This window comes from Rhinolophus hipposideros (genome assembly GCF_964194185.1).
Source record: "Rhinolophus hipposideros genome assembly, chromosome: X".
NCBI lineage: Eukaryota > Metazoa > Chordata > Mammalia > Chiroptera > Rhinolophidae > Rhinolophus > Rhinolophus hipposideros.
Window position 1 is genome coordinate 76,773,631 of NC_138046.1, and position 12,192 is coordinate 76,785,822.

Here is a 12,192-nt window from a genome sequence, read left to right on the forward strand (position 1 = left end):
CTTGTGAGTAGGTGGGTTTAACTCCTAGGCCGTCTAGTTGTGAAACTTGGCTCTGCCCACTGCAGGGTGTCCTGCTGGGTGAGGGTTGGCCACTTAAATGAGGTTTGGCCTCTATGGGCTCTTGTGCCTTCAGAGAATTCCCTCTGGGTGTGTGACTTGTAGGTCAAACCTGGTAGTACTCCGGTTTGGTCCAGAGTTGGCTTCTGGATATGTTGAATCTTGTGCCTCTTAAGCTGGGCCCTGTTAGGGCAGTTTCAGCACAAATCAAGTTACCAAGTACAACAACATCAACAACAACAAAAAAAACAAATCAAGTACATTCACATGTAAAATATAACCGACAATCCCCACTCAACATAGGCAAAGATATCAAAGAAATAAAGACAGAACAAAGCAAATCACAACTAACAAAAAAAAAAAAAAAAAAAAAAACACCAAACAAAGCAAAACAAAAAGCAGCACCAGTCTTGGCTTAAGCCCACCAAGTAATCTCCAGGTTGTCCTCCGCTGTGCCAAAGAGTTCCCTGCCTATTGCGCAGGCAGCGCTGGTCACCTGGTGCCCAGAGTGAATTTGGGAGTGTAGATTTACATGCGAGGGGCTGAGGGTTCTGGATGACAGTTTTCAGAGAGACCGTGCAGTTTCTGTCCTTTCCTGCACAAATGCACACTGAGAGTAGCTCCACCAGCCCTGTGCCCAGTACTCCTGAGTCTTAGGGCCCTCCTTCTGTGGGTGTGTGGGAGGGGGCGGGCGGGAGATCTCTAAGCTGCTGAAAGCTGGGAGCTGCGTCTGCCGCTTACTGCTGAAATCTAGGAGTGCTTCCGCGGTTGCCCTTGCCCCGCCCCAGGCCAACCAGAGAGGGTGGGGGCTGTGGGTGGAGGGGTCTTCTCTCTCCTAGGCCAGACACGTCACACTACTCCCGCAGGCCCGAAAATGTAGTGGCTGGGGGTGTGGGAGTGCCCTCTCTACTCCTCCAGGGAAAATCCCCTGCTCTCAGCCTTTTCCGAAGGTCAGAGCTGGCTGCCAATCTTCCCAGCGCCTGAGCACAGACGTCCCTCTGTAATCTGACACTACTCCTCAGTTCAGGGGTCAGTTTAAGTCTCTGGAAGGGCGGGGGGAGGATTTGAAAAGCACGGTGAGGGACCCAGGTGTGGTGTCTGAGTTCTTTGTCTGCCCTAGTGCCCACGAGCTGCCCGCCCCAGCGGGAGCGATCAGCTGTGGGACGCAGGGAAAGAGCCCACCTCCTGGACCCTGCGCTCTCTGCTGCACCCTGGGCTCCCGTGGGACCCTAGAGCCCCGGGTGCTGCCTGCCGCTGCAGCTGTGGGCACGCTGCAGGGCCGCGGCTTTACCGTGGGGTGTGGGGAGAACGTGGCGCGTTTCCTCTTGCCCTCCTCGCTCCTCCCCTGCTTGCCTAACTATCGCACCCCAAAGCAAACCTTCCACGAGTGTCTGCTCCATCCTGAGATTCGTGCAGCGGTCGCCGTCCAGCCTGGGGTTTTCCACGAGTCTGCGCTCCGTCCTGGGCACCGTGGCGGCGGTCGCCGGCCGCCCGGGAAGGGGGGAGCGTGCTTCCACTTTGCTGTTCCGCCTCCTACCCTGCTTGCAATCAGCGCCCACCTTCAGGTAATTCCTCCACGAGTCTCCCCGCTGTTCTTCAAGTAATCCTTCCACGAGTCTCTTAGGAGTCTCTTAGCTGTTCTGCGTGATGAGCAAGGAGTTGTTTGATGGGTTATATGTCCCGTTTGTAATAAGATCCGGAGGAGAACTCAGAAAATGTGCCCCGCTGCCGCCATTCCACATTACTGTATCTCACCTCTTCTTTTTTAGATTTTTGTTTTCTGTGCAGAAGCTTTTTGGTTTGATATACTACCATTCACTTATTTTTGCTTTTACTTCCCTTGTTTTGAGGTCAAATTCATAAAATCCTCTCTGAATTCAAGTTCCATAAGTTTAGTACCTATGCTTTCTTCTATGCAATTTACTGTTTCAGGTCTTATGTTTAGGTCTTTGATCCATTTTGAGTTAATTTTGGTATATGATGACAGATAGTAATCTAGTTACATTATTTTACATGCAGCTTTCCAAGTTCGCCAGCACTGTTTATTAAAGAGGCTTTATTTTCTCCATTGTATGTTTTAGGCACCTTTGCCAAAAATTATCTGCCCATATATATGTGAGTTTATTTCTGGAGTTTCTATTACATTCGTCTGTGTGTCAGTTTTTCTGCCAATACCATTCTGTTTCGATAATTGTCACTTTGTGGTACAAACTGAAGTCAGGGAGTATGATACCTCCAGCCTTGTTCTTTTTTCTTAGGATTGTTTTTGGTATTCAGAGTCTTTTGTGATTCCATACAAATCTGATAATTTTTTGTCCTAATTCTTTAAAATATTTCACTGGGATTTTGGTGGATTGTATAAAATCTGTATATTGATTTGGGTAATATGGCCATTTTAATAATTTAAATTTTTCCAATCCATGAACATGGAATAGCTTTCTGTTTCTTTGTGTCTTCTTCAATTTATTTTAGTAATGTCTTACAGTTTTCAGTGTCTGGGTCCTTCACATCTTTTGTTAGGTTTATTCCTAGGCATTTCATTCGTTTAGTTGCAATGTGCAACAGGATTTTTTTTCATTCTTTTTTTGAAATTTCATTGTTAGTATATAGGAACACAATGGATTTTTTTGTCTTTTTTTAATTTATTGGGGTGACAATTGTTAATGAAATTACACAATTTCAGGTGCACAACTCTGCATTACATCAGAGGGTAATGGGGTTGGGGGGAGGGGGATGGTAAGGGGCATCGGGTATATGGTGATGGAGGGAGAGCTGACTCTGGGTGGTGAACAATGGATTTTTGTACATTGATTTTGTATCCTGCAACTTTACTGTATTCATTTATTGTTTCAATTGCTGTCAGGGTTTTTTGGTGGAGTCTTCAGAGTTGTTTATATGAAGAATCATGTTGTCCGCAACAAGTGACACTTGACTTCTTTATGCCCACTTCGTATGCCTTTTATTTCTTTCTCTTGTCCGATTGCACTGGCTAGAACTTCCAATATTATGTTGAATAACAGTGGTGAAAGCAGGCATCCATGTCTTGTTCCTGGTCTTAGAGGGAATGCTTTGTTTTCTATCATTAAGAATGATATTAGTTGAGGGTTTCTCATATAAGGACTTCATTATGTTGAGGAACCTTATTTTCCCATGTATAATGCACACTCTTTTGCCCTAATATGTGAGGGAAAAATAAGGATACACATTATACATGGGTAGTACTAATTCCATATCTATATAAATGTTTTCAATTATTTTATTTATGCTTATGAGTTAAAAGTATAACTATAGAAATCAATAATAATATCTGTATGCAAAATAATACTCTAGAATATGACAATCAGTTTTGCTGAACTTATGCCAAACTTGCAAGGACAAAGAGTTTTGGCCTTCTATGATGTGTAAATATTGTAAATTTGTTACCAGTTCACAAAATTTCTTGGACATTTTATCTACTTGTGTTTTGTAATTGTTTGTTAAATAAAATTTATTGTACCATAATATGTTAAAAAATAAACACTAAAATGGTCATCAGAATGGCGGCGTGAGGTGAGCCTCTGTAAGCTCCCCTGGAATTTACAACTAATCGGACAACAATAACTCCACAAAGGACTCCCTGCACAGCAGACAGGCAAGACGAAGAGGCCCACTACTGAATTCATCTCCAGGTGGGCGAATCGCACGAGCAGGGGAGGAGTGAAGGGAAAAGTGCCGGGACGGAGCCTAGCAGGGGGCGCAGGATGCAGACCGAGCTCAGTGCTCCAAGCTCGCTGCATCCTGGAACTACCACAGCTGTGGGAGAGGGAAGAACTTGGACTGCTAGAGCTCCGCTTACGGCCCACAGGGTTGAGGGGGCAGCATATAACACGGCTGAACACAACGCTCACGGCAGAGACCTCGGAGCAAAGACTGAGGGAAGAAGGCTGAAAATGGTGGTTTAAGCCCTCACTGCCGAGCAGAGAACGGAAGCCTTAGGCACTGAGATTAGCCACCCCCTCCCTACCCTCCCAGAGCTCGCCCCGCCTCCACCTGCCGGTACTAGAAGCGATAAAGTAGCAGTGTCAGATCAAAAGGACAGGATACTTGCTGTTCTGAGCACTGTGGACCGCAGACACACATTGGGAGCCCAACGAGTTCCAGCAAAGGAGAGGGAGCTGTGGAAGCAGGACCGGCTGTGGTGGTGGTCGCCACCATTGCTCTGGGCCACCTGTCACAAATCAAACCGCCTCTGGTCCCACCTATCTGGGCAGATCCCTGCAGGAGTACACAGAACTGCTGAAACATACTGGCTCTGAATCTGGTGCAGAAAGAGCCTTGGAACTTCAAAAGCTCTCCGCACCCCCACAGGGACCTGGCGCTCTATAAGCCAGGCGAACTGTTAACAGAGGAGAGGCCCTTCTCCAAGGGAATCCCCCCATTGAGTGAAGAGCTGGAATAGTGCCGAGAAAACATAGCACTACTGTGTGAGAGAGAAAAATAAAAGGCTGCAGTCGGAGAGAAAATAAAACAGTCTACCAACAAGTATTGGAAAACAAAGAAAGACCTCTTCCTATCAACCTATAGCAGAAGCCACTCCTGTAGATGTCTAGGAAGAGAAATAATAAATCAGTAATTGCCATGAATAACCAAGGAAACAAGACAGCTCAGAAAGAAAGTGAAAAGTCTTCAGAAAAGAAACTCAAAGATATGGAAATATGTGACTTAAATGATAGAGAATTCAAGATTGCATTCTGAAAAAACTCAACGAGATGCAAGAGAACACAGAAAGCCAATTTAATGAACTCAGAAACGCAATCAAAGAACAACATGAGCATTTACCGAAAGAGAGTGAAATTTTAAAAAAGAACCAAATGGAATTTCTGGAGATTAAGAACTCAATAGAAGAAATTAAGAATGAAATAACCAGTTTAGGTAGTAGAGTTGACCAGATGGAGGAAAGAATCAGTGACATCGAAGATAGAAACATGGAAATTACACAGATGGAAGAAGAAAGAGACTTGAGACTTAAAAGGAATGAAAGAACTCTACAAGAAATTTCTGACTCCATCAGAAAGAGCAATACAAGAATAATGGGCATACCAGAAGGAGAAGAAACAGAGAAGGGAACAGAGAATATATTCAAACAAATTGTTAATGAGAACTTCCCATATTTGTGGACAGAACTGGATCCTCAAATCCAAGAAGCAAATAGAACACCTAATTACCTTAATCCCAACAGGCCTTCCCCAAGGCACATTGTATTGAAGCTGTCTAAAATCAACAACAAAGAAAAACTCTTCAAGGCAGCCAAGAAAAAGAAGACAGTAGCCTACAAAGGAAAGCCCATTAGATTATCGTCAGATTTTTCAGCACAAACTCTACAAGCCAGGAGGGAGTGGAACCAAATATTCAAACTATTGAAAGAGAGAAATCATTAGCCAAGAAAAATGTATCCAGCAAACATATCCTTTAAATATGAAGGAGGAATAAAGACCTTTCCAGACATCCAGAAGCTGAGGTAATTTTCTAATACACGACCTGCGCTACAAGAAATACTAAAGGAGGCTATTCGACCACCATCAACAGGGACAATTTGTGGCAACCAAAACATAAAAGGTGGGAGAGTAAAGGACTGAACCGGAATACGGGAATGGAGAAAGTAAGCGTGCTGAAGAAAATGCAATACTCTAAATATCAAACTTTCTTTTTCATAAACTTAAGGGTAACCACTCAAAAAAAATCCAGAACTGAAATATATGCTGTAATAAAAGAAGAAACAGAGGGAAACATCATAGAATACCACCACACAGAAATAATGGACAACAACAAAAAGGCAAAGTAACAATGGAGACACAGCCTTACCAGAAAACTAAAGATAGAATGACAGGAAATCCTCACATATCAATAATCACCCTAGATGTAAATGGACTGAAATCACCAATAAAAAGGCACAGAGTAGCAGACTGGATAAAAAAACTAAACCTAACCATATGCTGTCTCCAAGAGACACATCTCAGCTACAAGGACAAGCATTGACTCAAAGTGAAAGGGTGGGAATTGACACTCCAAGCAAATGGTATCCAGAGAAAATAAGGTGTAGCCATAATGATATCAGATAAAACACACTTCAGGGTGAAAAAGGTAACACGAGACAAAGATGGACATTTCATAATGGTAAAGGGGACTATACAACAAGAAGACAAAACAGTCATCAATATGTATGCCCCCAATTAGGGAGCACCAAAATATACCAAGCAACTAATAACAAAACTAAAGGGAGAAATTGACCAAAACACAATTATACTAGGGGACTTAAATACATCATTGACAGCTATGGATAGATCATCCAAACAGAAAAAAATAACGAAATAACAGCCCTAAATGACACATTAAATGAAATGGACATCAATGACATATATAGAGCACTTCATCCTAAAACATCAGACTATACATTCTTTTCGAGTGTACATGGAATATTCTCAAGGATAGACCATATATTGGGACGTAAAAGCAGCCTCAGCAAATTTAAGAAGATTGAAATCATGCCAAGAATATTCTCTGATCAAAAGGCTTTGAAATTGGATATAAACTGCGAAAAGAAAGCAGTAAAAACAGAAATACATGGAGATTAAAGAACGTTCTTTTAAAAAATTACTGGGTCAAAGAAGAAATTAGAGGAGAGATCAAAAGATACATAGGAACAAATGACAATTAAAATACATCCTACCAAAATATTTGGGATGCAGCGAAAGCAGTTTTAAGAGGGAAATTTTATTATTACAGGCCTATGTTTAGAAACAAGAAAAATCCCAAATAAATAACCTCGTGTTACACATTAAAGAACTAGAAAAATAAGAACAAGTGAAACCGAAGGTCAGCAGAAGAAAGGAAATAACAAAAATCAGAGCAGAGCTCAATGAAATAGAGAACAAAAAGACAATAGAAAAAATTAATGTGACAAAGAGCTGGTTCTTTGAAAAAATTTACAATATCGACAAAACCTGGGCTAGACTCACTAAGATAAAAAGAGAGAAGACACTAATTAATAAAGTCAGAAAGGACAAAGGGAAAGTTATCACGGACACCACAGAAATACAAAGGATCATGCAAGATTACTATGAAGGACTATATGCCACCAAATTCAATGACCTAGAAGAAATGGACAAGATCTTAGAAACATATAGCCTTCCAAGGCTGAACCATGAAGAACTGGAAAATTTAAACAGACCAATCACCATTAAAGAAATTGAACAGTCATTCAAAACCTTCCTAAAAGCAAAAGTCTGAGACCAGATGGCTTCACTAGTGAATTCTACCAAACCTTCAAACCGGATTTAATACCAATTCTGCTCAAACTTTTCCAATAAACTGAAGAAGAGACAGTACTCCCTAACTCATTTTATGAGGCCAATATTACCCTGATACCAAAACCTGGTAAGGACAACACAAAAAAAGAAAACTACAGACCTATATCTCTGATGAATACTGACGCAAAAATCCTAAACAAAATTTTTAGCAAATTGAATACAACAATACATTAAAAAGATTATTCATCATGACCAAGTGGGGTTCATCCCTAGGGAACAAGGACGGTTCAACATCCGCAAATCCGTCAATGTGATATATCACATAAACAAAATAAAGGACAAGAATCGTATGATTCTATCAATTGATGCAGAAAAGGCATTTGAGAAGATACAACATCCAATTATGATTAAAACACTTAATAAAGTAGGTACCGCAGGAAAATACCTTAACATAATAAAGGCCATCTATGACAAGCCCTCAGCTAATCTCATAATTAATGGGGAAAAACTGAAACCCTTTGCTCTACGTTCAGGTACACGACAGGGCTGTCCCCTATCACCTCAGTCCTTGCCAGAGCCATTAGGCAAGAGAAAGAAATAAAAGGCATCCAAATTGGGAATGAAGAAGTCAAAATATCACTCTTTGCAGATGACATGATGCTATATATAGAAAACCCTAAAGTCTCCCCCCAAAACCTGTTAGAAACAATCAACGAATACAGTAAAGTTGCTGGCTACAAAATCAACGTACAAAAGTCCGTTGCATTCCTATATACTAACAATGGAATCTCAGAAAAAGAAATACAAAAAACAATTCCGTTTGCAATTGCAGCAAAAAGAATAAAATACCTAGGAATAAACTTAACCAAGGATGTGAAGGACCTGTATGCTGAAAACTATAAGACATTTTTGAAAGAAATTGAAGAAAACACAAAGAAATGGAAAAACATTCCGTGCTCATGGATTGGAAGAATCAACATAGTTAAAATGGCCATATTACCCAAAGCGATATACAGATTTAATGCAAATCCCATCAAAATGCCAATGGCATTTTTTAAAGAAATAGAACAAAAAATCATCAGATTTGTTTGGAACCACAAAAGATCCCGGATAGCCAAAGCAATCTTAAGAAAAAAGAACAATGCTGGAGGTATCACACTGCCTGACTTTAGCTTTTACTACAGGGCTACAATAATTTAACAGCATGGGATTGGCAGTAAAACCGACACGTAGACCAACGGAATAGAATTGAGAACTCAGAAATAAAACCACATAAATATGGACAGATAATTTTTGACAAAGAAGCTAAAAACATACAATGGAGGAAAGACAGCTTCTTCAATAAATGGTGCTGGGAGAATTGGATAGCCACCCGCAAAAGAAGGAAATTGGACTGTTATCTGTCACCATGTACTAAAATTAATTCAAAATGGATCAAAGACTTAAGCATAAGACCTAACACAATAAACTGCATAGAAGAAAACATAGGTACTAAACTTATGGACCATGGGTTCAAAGCGTATTTTATGAATTTGACTCCAAAGGTAATGGAAGTAAAAGCTAAAATAAACAAATGGGACTATATGAAACTTAAAAGTTTCTGCACAGCAAAGGAAACCTTTGACAAAATAAAGAGGCAACCGACTGAATGGGAGAATATTTTTGCAAACAGTTCCTCTGATAAGGGTCTAATATGCAAAATATACAAGGAACTCATTAAACTCAACAACAAAAAAACAAACAACTCAATTGATAAATGGGCGTAGGACCTGAAGAGACATTTCTCCAAAGAGGACACACAAATGGCAAATAGACATATGAAAAAATGCTCAACATCACTAATCATCAGAGAATGCAAATTAAAACCACAATGAGATGTCACACCACCCCAGTCAGAATGGCTATCATCAACAAGACAAATAGTAACAAGTGTTGTAGAGGCTGTGTAGAGAAAGGAACCCTCATACACTGTTGGTGGGAATGCAGACTGGTGCAGCTGCTATGGAAGGCAGTGTGGAGGGTCCTTCAAAAATTACAAATAGTATTACCATATGACCCAGCAATCCCTCTCCTGGGTATGTACCCCCAAAAATTGAAATCATTTATAGATAAAGACACATTGCTCCAATGTTCATTGTAGTTTTGTTTATGGTGGCCAAGACATGGAAACAACCAAAATGTCCTTCGATAGATGAATGGATAAAGAAGTTGTGGTATATATACACAATGGAATATTATTCAGCGTTAAGGAAAGATGATATAGGAACATTTGTGACAACATGGATGGATCTTGAGAGTATAATACTAAGCGAAATAAGTCAGACAGAAAAAGCAGAGAACCCTATGATTTCACTGATATGTGGTATATAAACCAAAAAGAACAAGACAAACAAATGAGAAACAAAAACTCATAGACACAGACAATAGTTTAGTGTTTACCAGAGTGTAAGGGGGTTGCGGAGTGGGAGATGAGGGTAAGGGGGATCAAATATATGGTGATGGAAGGAGAACTGACTCTGCGTGGTGAACACACAATGGGATTTATAGATGAGGTAATACAGAATTGTATACCTGAAATTATGTAATTTCATTAACAATTGTCACCCCAATTAATTTAAAAAAATAAAACAAATGCTAAAATTTTTTTATAATACAAAAAACAAGTACCTAAATGTAAATAAGTAAAAATATGAATTAAAAAATTATAATGGCCTGTTTTTTTCCCTGAAAGTTTGGGCCAAAAATGTGGGTATGCATTATACACGGCTAAATACAGTACTTTCCTTCTATACCTATTTAATTGTTTTAATTATAAATGGATGTTCTATCTTGTTAAATGCTTTTTCTGCATCTATTGACATAATCGTATGATTTATATCCTTTATTTTCTTTAGGTGATGTATCACATTGATCAATTTGCATATGTTGAACCATCCTCCTTCCCCTGGAATGAACCCCACTTGATTTTTATGTATCAACTTTTTAACGTAGTGTTTTATTCGAGTTGCTAGCATTTTGTTTAGGGTTTTTGCATCTGTAGTTATCAGAGATATTGGTGTGTACTTAACTTTCTTTGTATTATCCTTTCCAGGTTTTGGTATCAGCATATTTTTAGTCTCATAAAGTGAGTTAGGAAGTGTTGCCTCTTCTTCAACATTTTTTGGAAAAGTTTGAGAAAGACAGGAATTAAATTATCTTTGAATGTTTGGTAGAATTCACTAGTAAAGCCATCTGGTCCTGGACTTTTGCTTTCGGGGAGGTTTTCGATGATTGTTTCAACTTCCTTACTGTTGGTGGGTCTATTTAGACTTTCCAGTTTTTTGTGTTTCAGTCTAGGAAGGTTATATATTTCTCAGAACTTGTCCATTTCTTCTAGGTTGTTGAATTTTGTGGCATATAGTCTTTCATAGTATTTTTATATGACTTTTTGTATTTCTGTGGTGTCCACTGTAACTTCTCTTTCATTTCTGATTTTGTTTTTGTGAATCTTTTCTCTTTTTCTCTTTCCATCTTTCCCCCATAATAAGACCTACCCCCAAAATAAGCCACAGTTAAGATCATCAGCTAGACGGATTCATTTAGTACATTATAACAATGTTCCAGAAGAAGATGACATGACTGGATTTGAATAAATGTACATTGTTATCCATGAGAAAATAAGACATCCCCTGAAGATATGCCCTAATGTACCTTTTGAAGCAAAAATTAATATAAGACCCGGTCTTATTTTCAGGGAAACACAGTAGTGAGTTTAGCTAGGGATTTGTCAATTTTATGAATGTTTTCAAAGAACCAGCTTTTTGTTGTATTATTTTTTTCTATTATCTTTTAGTTCTTGTTTTCATTTAATTCTGCTCTGATTTTTATTATTTCCTTCTTTCTGCTTATTTTGGTCTTCACTTTTTCTTCTTTTTCTAGTTCTTTAAGGTGTAATAGTAGATTGTTTATTTGGCATTTTTCTTGTCTTTTGAGATAATCCTATAAACTTCCCTCTTTTTATAACTTTTGCTGTCTCCCCAAAGTTTTGATATGTCATTTTGTCATTCTCTTTTGTCTCTCTGTATGAGGTGTGAGCAAACAATATGGTGAATGTTTAAATAAAAAAAATACAGTAAAAGACACATTGCCACTAATCTCCCCTCAAAATACTCCCCCTCACTTCAAGCACACTTTTCCCATCGTTCTTGCCACTTTCTGAAGCAGTTCTGGAAGGTCTGTTTTGTGAGTGTTTTTATTTGCACTGTCTTGGCTGCCTTGATGCCTTGACTCGTTTTGTCTTTGGGGAAGAGCCAGAGTCTTATGGTGCCAAATCCATTGAATAAGGTGGATGAGGACACACCATGTTTTTATTTGACACAAATTGGTGTATACCAGAAGCGCTGTGTGACACAGAGCATTGTCATATTGAAGGATGATTTATGACACACTTAAAAACATACATTCTCTCAACCATAACTCACACCCGGCTGACTGCACCAAACAAATTGAAACTTGTCATACACTGTTACTAAAGTTCAGCACACTGCTTCCTGTATTGAAGATCCCTGCCTTTCTGTTGGAAGGCAGTAGGCCACAGCATTCACTGTATTTCTTGATCACAACAGAAAGTTTCCATGTCATACATCACTTCTGGTATGGCAATTTCTGTCAAATAAAAACATTACGGTGTGTCCTCATCCACCTTATTCATGGGACCTGGCACCATGCGACTTCTGGCTCTTCCTTAAAGTCAAAATGATCATGAAAGATAAATATTTTGAATCAATTCAGGACATTGAGGCAGCCATGACAGCCCAACTAAAAATACTCACAAAAGAGGACCTGCAGAATTGCTTTAGAGAGTAGCAAG